At 41.3% G+C, this 9,344-nt stretch overlaps 1 protein-coding gene and 1 non-coding gene across 3 annotated transcripts in view; both read right to left on the bottom strand.

The window, feature by feature from the left end:
* LOC123754599 (galactosylgalactosylxylosylprotein 3-beta-glucuronosyltransferase P) overlaps positions 1-9,344 on the bottom strand; it is a 117,293-nt gene that overhangs the window by 100,990 nt on the left and 6,959 nt on the right. The window lies entirely within an intron of this gene.
* On the bottom strand, positions 6,137-6,218 carry TRNAS-AGA (transfer RNA serine (anticodon AGA)). The gene has a single exon. It is a non-coding gene; the product is annotated as a tRNA-Ser (tRNA).

The following is a 9,344-nucleotide window of genomic DNA, read 5'->3' as shown; positions in this document are numbered from 1 at the left end:
GTCTGTGACCTATAAGCTTCAGAGAGGAACCTCCACCATGGAGGTCCCTTTGCTAGTCAATACACACACACACACACACACACACTCACACACACACACACACACACACACACACACACACACACACACACACACTCAACGTTATTTTTACGTTGCGTAATCATATTGCTGCAAAATTTTGAGTCTTGAGATCAAACTTCAAAACACACACACACACTCACACACACACACAACATACACACACACACACACACTCACACACACACACAACATACACACACAACATACACACACACACACACACTCACAACATACACACACACACACACACACACAACATGCACACACACACACACACACAGCCAGATCAATACGGTGGTGTCCACAGCCTTCCATGACTACTCCGAAAAACTATCAACCCCCAATTTATTCTACCCAGAAAGATTAGATCTAATCCTGCAAGTTACTTCCCCCTTCCTCCCTCACTGCCTCACTGCCTCCCTCACTCCTCATGATATTGGATGAGGAAATCAATGAACAGACTCGTTAACGTCTCGCATTTTTTCAAGCAAATGTTGGCTTTTCATTTTTTACTTAACTTTGCATAACCTCCCTTCGTTGTAGTGTATATTTAAGCATATTTTTTTTATTTTACAGTCTAGTTTCCTAACATATATACATATATATTTATTATATATACTTTTTGGGGAGAGTAATTTTTTTTAAATACACATTGGATTAAACTCAACATCATTATTATAATTGATGATTTTATTATGTATATTTTCCATGCTACGTAAATACATTCTACCATCTAAACGGAGAAGAAAAACAAGATCAATTAGGCTATTCCTTCCCTCCGTCCTCCAGTAGCCTAAAACCTTCTCCTCATATCCTTTCCGTGGACTATATACTTGATATATCTTCGCATTTCCTCCTGATAATCACTTTACCTTATAATTTCCACTTTAATACAACGTTTCATCAACAATATACTGTCTTCAGGAATATATATACACTTGTACACAGAATATATGTGTATACTAAACAAAATTCTAAAATTAAAAATCACATATTCAAGCGTCGATTCACCTCACCCGATCATACTCGTTAATGTGTATATAGTCCTTATAAGCATATAGGATCGGGTAATATAGTAGTCTAACGAGATGGGTATATCTCTTCCCACCGAGTCTAATCTGAACCATCAGTCATTTTTGTATGTCAATCATTATTTCGTCAGCATAATTAAGCTGACAAGGATTAGACCTATAATAATATATAATTACCTTTAATACTTACATTAATATTAATTTACTATAATCATCTAAAATTATAATCATTATAGAAAGAGTTTGGCGTTGGACGTCAATCCTCGGAGACTGTATAGTCTATAATTTGATCGTCAAAAGCTGGACATAATTATACTGTTCAACCTGTGTCCAAACAACAGTATATCAAGTTACATTCAATTTACAATAACTGGTTTTCAGATAATTGGAAACCCAAGGCAAAATAAATCCAGTTTATAGTACAGAACTGATCAACACAACACGACCACTAACACCGTGCTAGATAGTTATAAACAACAAGTTCGTTTATAACCATAAACAACCGAGGTTGTTTTTATAAACAACGAGGTTGTTTATGACCATAATAACCTTGTGTTGTGACGTTTCGAAGCTGGTTGAACTGTTCAATAAATGTAAATAAAGCCGTCACGATTAAGGCCAATTTACATTTTCGTAAGTGGATTCGTAAATGCTTGACGAATCCTCGCCCCTGTTCTAGAGAATGTATGTATTGAAACGCCAAGATAACCAAGAATGAGGTTCAAAGATAACCCGGAGTGAAGCACTGAGATACCTTAAAGAGTGAGGCGCCACAATAACCAAGTATGCAGTGTCAGAATAACCAAAAACTGAGGCACCAAAATAGCCAGGAATGAGACAAGACTCCCAGATATTGATTTATCGCGTGTGAGAACTCCCCATGTGTGTATTCATGGTACCGTGGGACGCCCAACAGGCCACCAGCCAGTTCTCCCCGAGATTTTCCAACGTCACAAAAACTGTCGTACTAAAGCGTCCTAATCTAACCAAGCAAGAGGGATCCACGAACGGAAAACGGGACATTATGTTAATTTCGCGAGCCTTTACCATCCTCCTGCCCGCTAATGTTTTTGACCTTAGGTAAACTATGTACGTCAAAATGCGACGCGCTATTGGAAGGACGGGTTGACAGGACGAGGTACTGGTCTCTATAGAACCCTTTCTACAGTGCGAAGTGTGCTGGTTGGCAGGAGGGCTGGTAGGAATTGGCAGGGGCCCGTGACTAGTTGACTGGGCAGGTCCCAGCGCTGGGCAGGTCCCAGCGCTGCCAAAACCCGGGGCTGGGGAGGACCAGGACTATAGCGACTTGGTGGGGCAAGCAGGGCCCGCGGGAATGGGGGGAGAGATGGGCTACCGGTGGCTGGGGGGATGTTAGATAGACTAGTAGGGATCAGAGGCTCGGAAGGGGTGGGGGGAGGGCTGGTAACATTAGTCTCCGTGGTGCAGTGGTAAGACACTCGCCTGGCGTTCCGCGAGCGCTTTGTCATGGGTTCGTATCCTGGCCGGGGAGGATTTACCGGGCGCAAATCCTTAACTGTAGCCTCTGTTTAACTCAACAGTAAAATGTGTACTTGGTTGTAACAACGATTCTTCGCGGCGGGGATCGTATTCCAGGGACCTGCCCGAAACGCTACGCCTACTAGTGGCTGTACAAGAATGTAACAACTCTTGTATATATCTCAAAAAAAGTGGTGATAGGATTGGGTGGGGGCGGCAGTCTTGGTATACGGGAGGAGAGGAGGGCATGCTGGTTGTGGCGGGGCATGAAGGGGCTGCATGATGCCCCGTGGGGCACAGTATCCCAAAATAACGTCAATTCAACGTTGAATTATGGGATACTGAGCCCCCTGAGTGACTATTGATCGAGGGGTGTGAGGTGAGGGGGTAGCCAAAACATGGCAAGCACTCACTCTCACAGCCCCGAGTGAACCCAACACATGAAACACCGGCTCGATTACAGGTTTAATTAATTTATTATGGAGCTCATACACATCCTGTGGGTGGTGGCTTCAAGGACACGCAGTGAATTTACAAACAAAAACCCCCAACATGTGTTCTTCAAGCAATTTACAATTGTAGTGGACTAGCTATACAGACCCTTTTACTTGTTGCATATATGTGATCATTTATTTATTTATTTATTTATTTATTTATTTATATACAAGAAGGTACATTGGGTTTGTGAGAATACATAGAATGGTAATTTACAATCTTGTAAAGCCACTGGTACGCGCAGCGTTTCGGGCAGGTCCTTAATCTAACAGATAATTTTAAGTACGTAGATTCTAGCGGAATTAATAAAATGATAACAGATACATTGCAAGAAAGATAAAAATGAGATGAGAGAGATTAGTAGGTATATTAAAACACATTGGTATATTAAAGCTCTGATTGATTGCATTGACAGCTTGATTGGTAATTTAAACGAAGATTAATAGGCACCATATAGCAAATTGAAGACACATATAAGAAGACAGCAATGATCACAATGGTAAAGTTGTTTGGATTGGGTACATGAAGATTAGGAGATTAGTTAGCACTAGATACAGTGCAATTTTAAAGCAACAAAGCAGAAAACTATGAAGATGAAATTAGGTACTTTTTAGTTTTGTTTTTGAATGACGCAAAAGTTGGACAGCTTTTCAATTCATTAAGGAGTGACTTCCATAGACTAGGTCCCTCTATTTGCATAGAGTGTTTGCACAGATTAAGTTTGATTCTGGGGATATCAAAGAGATATTTATTTCTGGTGTGGTGATAATGAGTCCTATTACATCTGTCCAGGGAGAGTTTCAGAGCAGGATTTGCATTTAAGAACAGGGTTTTGTAAATGTAGTTGACATAAGAGAATGTGTGGGGTGAGATTATGTTTAGCATGTTTAGGGAGTTAAACAAGGGGGCTGAGTGTTGTCTGAAAGCAGAATTTGTTATTATTCTGATAGCAGATTTTTGCTGGGTGATGATGGACCTGAGGTGGTTTGCAGTGGTTGAACCCCATGCGTAGATACCATAATTAAGATAAGGATAGATTAGTGCATAATATAGTGAGATGAGATCTGAGTTAGGTACATAATATCTGACTTTGGAGAGTATACCAACTGTTTTAGAGACTTTCTAAGTTATGTGTTGTATGTGGGTGCTGAAGTTGAGTCTCTTGTCTAGGAATAGGCCAAGAAACTTTCCATCATTTTTACTACTAATGTTAACAATGTCTATCTGAAGCTGAATTGCATTTGTTGATTTGCTTCCAAATAAGATGTAGTAGGTCTTTTCTATGTTAAGTGTTAGTTTGTTGGTTGACATCCATAAGTGGACTTTTTTTAGTTCATTATTAACAACATTATTTACTGTATGTGGGTTGGGGTTAGAGTAGATGAGGGTAGTATCATCAGCAAACAATATAGGTTTCAGAATGTTAGTGACATTCGGTAGATCATTGATGTATATACGAAATAGGAGAGGTCCCAAAATGCTGCCCTGTGGTACTCCAACGGTTATTGGTAGAGTGGGAGAGATTATATCATTGATAGCTACACATTGGTGTCTATCACTAAGATAGGATTGGATATAGTCCAGGGCATGACCTCGGATTCCATAATGATGGAGTTTAAGTAAGAGGTAGTTGTGATTAACAGTATCAAAGGCCTTTCTCAGGTCAATAAAGAGTCCAATCGGAAACTCATTTTTGTCAAGGGCTGAGTAAATTATATTAAGGAGACCAATAATTGCATCGCTGGTACTCTTTTGAGCGCGGAAGCCAAACTGACAGGGGTTGAGTATGTCGAATTTTATGAGGCAGGAGTAGAGCTGTTTGTAGATAATTTTTTCAAATATTTTTGATAGTATGGGTAGGTTTGATATTGATCTATAATTGTTTATGTCTGCCGGATTACCTCCTTTATGAACTGGCGTTACTCTTGCTTTTTTAAGGATATCAGGAAAGGTATGACACTCTAGGGATTTGTTGAACAGCAGAGCTATAGGTGGCGCAAGGGCATGAGAGGCGCTCTTGTATACAATGGATGGGATTTCACTGATGTTTCCAGCTTTAGTTTTTAGTGAGTGTATGATGGACACAACATCTGTGTGTTAATTACAACAACATTAATATCATGTGTATTAACCGAGTGGGGAAAAAATAAAAGAAAACAGAGTTTCGTTCTATAAGTGAAGTGGGAACTCTACACAACATTAAGTCTTCATTAAGGTTGATCGTAAACCTGAACTAAAGTTACGTCCTGAAGTCTTCAGCTAAAATTTTAAATTTTGCCCCGAGGGGCGAGTTTATTGGGCAGCGCCACTCATCTTGTGAGTGGACACACCGCCATAGCAGCATGTACAACACTCCCCAATTGGAAGAAAACCCGCTGGGTTGTTCATCCTGTCACTTGTACCCAGACACAGCTGGGACTTGCTTAACTGTCTCAAGTGAACAGCTTCTCAAACAAGAAGAATAATATCTATTGTTCCCGGCAGGCGGACTGGTGAACCCCGAGGCACAGTGGGTTACTATAGTTCCCAAACAGCCGTCTATCAACTCTAAAACAGCCGTCTATCAACTCTAAAACAGCTATGTATCAACTCCCAAACAGCTAAATATATAATTGAGGGCGATTTACGTTGGCAGAGACTATAGTTAAACCTTTTATCATTTATTCTAAAACATACTTTTTTCCCCCCGGTAATTAATGAAAATTTGTTGAATCTTTTCCAATAAAGGTTTGAATCTGCATCTGGAAGAATTTTGTTGATCAGGAATGTAATTTATTTTGTTGCAAGAATTAATCACCAATCCACAGGGAGTGATTGAGGACCCCATTCCCAGCCTCTGAGTGGTAATACTTATATTTTGAGTGGTAGTGGACCCCCATACTAACCAATCAGTGAGTCATTGAGATCCCCAAACCCATATTTTGAACAGCAGTCCTACACGCATCCTTAAAGTGACTTGAATGTGAATCTTAATTAATTTTAGGGACGAAGCTTGCAATTGTAATTGTTAACAAAAAATAGAACCACTATGCCGCAGTGAGTAGGATTCGAACCTACGCGGGAAGATCCCATCTGATTTCTAGTCAGACGCCTTAACCACTCGGCCATCACTGCTCGGAGTTACACCAGCTCTTCAACTTTACTGTTATTTATAAAATCACTTGAAATCACATGTAAACAGGAAGTGTGTAATTGAGGTCCTATTATAGTCAACTATTATACCCTTTTCCAGGATGCAACCCACAGCAGTTGCCTATAATTTCTGCATACGTAGGAGAACAGAGGCATCATGTGAAAGGAAACGTTGGCAAACCTGATCAATTTACCCGAGAGCCACTAACACTAGTGGCCTCGATGAGGACAGGAAGCCGGTGGCTTGTCGAAGGTTAAATTTGCCTTGATAAAAGGCAAGCGTCTCTGACCAGAAATAATTGAGGATGTGGTTGTTAGCCGACTGGCTGGTCGTGTTCAAGAGGGAAACTTGAAAGGATAAGGATTTTGTTTTACAAAGCTTAATTTCAGTTGTAGGCTTAGAGCCTGGTGAGCTTAGAGCCTGGTGAGCTTAGAGCCTGGTGGGCTTAGAGCCTGGTGAGCTTAGAGCCTGGTGGGCTTAGAGCCTGGTAGGCTTAGAGCCTGGTAGGCTTAGAGCCTGGTGGGCTTAGAGCCTGGTAGGCTTAGAGCCTGGTGGGCTTAGAGCCTGGTAGGCTTAGAGCCTGGTAGGCTTAGAGCCTGGTGGGCTTAGAGCCTGGTAGGCTTAGAGCCTGGTGGGCTTAGAGCCTGGTAGGCTTAGAGCCTGGTGGGCTTAGAGCCTGGTAGGCTTAGAGCCTGGTAGGCTTAGAGCCTGGTGGGCTTAGAGCCTGGTAGGCTTAGAGCCTGGTAGGCTTAGAGCCTGGTGGGCTTAGAGCCTGGTAGGCTTAGAGCCTAGTAGACTTAGAGCCTGGACATGGGCTTAGACCACACTCAGTGGTCGGACCCACCCATGACGTCATCCTTCTTCACTTGCAACACCATTCAAAAATTAACAAAGTTTTCATGTTGCATCTCACAAGATGCTGTCTGAAGTAAACATCTTCGTCAGCCCGAACTAAGGAAAACACAGCTTAAAGAAAATAACTCACAAGAGTGGTTTTCCTATCCAAGGAAAACAGGATAGGAAACTCCTCAAGGTAGGCCCTGAGGGAGTGGAGTTTTTTTTTTTGTCTTAGAAGTTAAATGGGTTAACGCGAGATGAGGGTCAAAGTGATATCAAATAAAGGTGTCAACGGCAACCTTTGAAGATCTATTCAAATGTATAAACAATATAACTGCTTCCGTAACTCGTTATCGAGTTTAGCGAGCGACCTCGTATAATTATTACCTTATAATTATTTAGATATACAAGAGTTCTTACAGTCATAATGACCAGAATGGTAATATTATTGGACACATTTAATGTATAATCGCACGACACAGGGAACTGCAACCCGTTCTCGCACTTGCTTATAGTCAATATTGGCTTATTTAATAAGTGCATATGTGACATACTAATTGATTGTGAATATTTTAGTTTACCTTGAAAAGCTTCATAGAAAACACCGACCTCACTTAACCTTCTTAGTATGTTAAGATAAGCATCTTATTGCTTCTTAATTACAATTATTACCTAACTTATACCGTTGATAGGTTATGTAATAATTGTGAATAAGAAGCAATAAGATGCTTATCTTAACATACTAAGAAGGTTAGGTGAGGTCTGTATTTTCTATGAAGCTTTTCAAGGTAAACTAAAATATTCACAATCAATTAGTATGTCACATATGCACTTATTAAATAAGTCAATATTGACTATAAGCAAGTGCGAGAACGGGAACTGCACAAGAACGTGAAGACAGGTTTGCCTCCTTGGTGAGTACGTACGCACACTCTCCTCCATATGTGGTCAAACGGCTAAGTTTAAAACATAACTTCAATAACAATATGATAAGTAGAAACTTACTCCCCCTCCTCCTATAAAATTAATGTACTGTACTTTTCATGTAAACCTTCCCTAGTTATAAATATCCAGTCATTTATGGATAAAGTTTTATTTATTTGATTTATACATATGCGAAACAAAAAATAAACATCTATTCATTTGGAGGGGGTTCCAAAATATATCCGGAAGCGACCATAAGAGGGCTCAGGGGCACACTAGTCAACATTAGCGAGAGAGAGGCGTCGGGATCTGATCCCACGGAGTGATGCCCAATGATTCCAGTATCGACGCGGTCAGGTCGCAATCTGGGAGAGTAGTGACGATGAGGGAGAGGTGATGGGGGGGGGGGGGTTGTAGTGATGGAGACGGTGGAGAAAGTGGTGAAGATGATAGTTGGAGTGGAAGAGGCAGTAGCGGAGGAGAGAGACGTGGTGTAGGCGAAGATGGTAACGGAAGAGGAAGTGGCGAAGGTGGACACAAAATGGGTGTTTATCTAACGTTCACTATGGAGATGGCGTCCATAACTCTTCATGGGCTTACAGCAGCCTTTATCTAATTAGTGAATGTGTTTTTCTTCCTAGACGTTCGCCCCAACCACTTGAGCTGGACGATAGAGCGACGGTCTCGCTTCATGCAGGTCTGGCGTTCAATCCCCGACCGTTCAAGTGGTTGGGTACCATTCCTTTCCCCCCAATCCCAGCCTTAAATCCTTATCCAGATCCCTTCCGAGTGCTATATAGTCGTAATGGCTTGGCGCTTTTCTTCTCATAATTCCCTCCCTCCCTTTTAGACGTTCGAATTCATTATTCCTCAGCTTGCCATAACGTCTAACCACTAGCTCCTGGTCGTCCTGCATCGTTTAAGCTGTCACCTGTTTCTCATAAACACAGAAGCTTTTAATAAATGATTTGAGCCATACTGGCGTCCCCGGTACTGTCTCATCCGGCCCTCATCAACCCCGTCATACACCACTCATTGAATGTCTGGCCACGTCTGTGGTAGAAAAAAAAAAAAAAAAAAAAAAAAAACTCATTGATTTGATTGTTGCCGTCGAAGGCGGCTAGTTTATTGTGCACCCCATACTCATCCTGTGAGCGGTAGCGCAAAAGCATTACAGAGGGCACAAAAGGTCTTTATCAGACCTCATCTTAGATTATTTCATAAACAATTTCATCTATCCTTCACACCACTCATAATGTACTTGACCCGCCTTCCTACTTTGAAACTATTCTCGGGTCTTAGATGTTCTTATCTAGATGAGCTCACAAGACGGCATCACATCCCTC

Source organism: Procambarus clarkii, chromosome 18, assembly GCF_040958095.1.
Source record: "Procambarus clarkii isolate CNS0578487 chromosome 18, FALCON_Pclarkii_2.0, whole genome shotgun sequence".
NCBI lineage: Eukaryota > Metazoa > Arthropoda > Malacostraca > Decapoda > Cambaridae > Procambarus > Procambarus clarkii.
The sequence above is the reverse complement of the archived record's forward strand: the minus strand, read 5'-3'. Positions and strand labels throughout refer to the sequence as shown.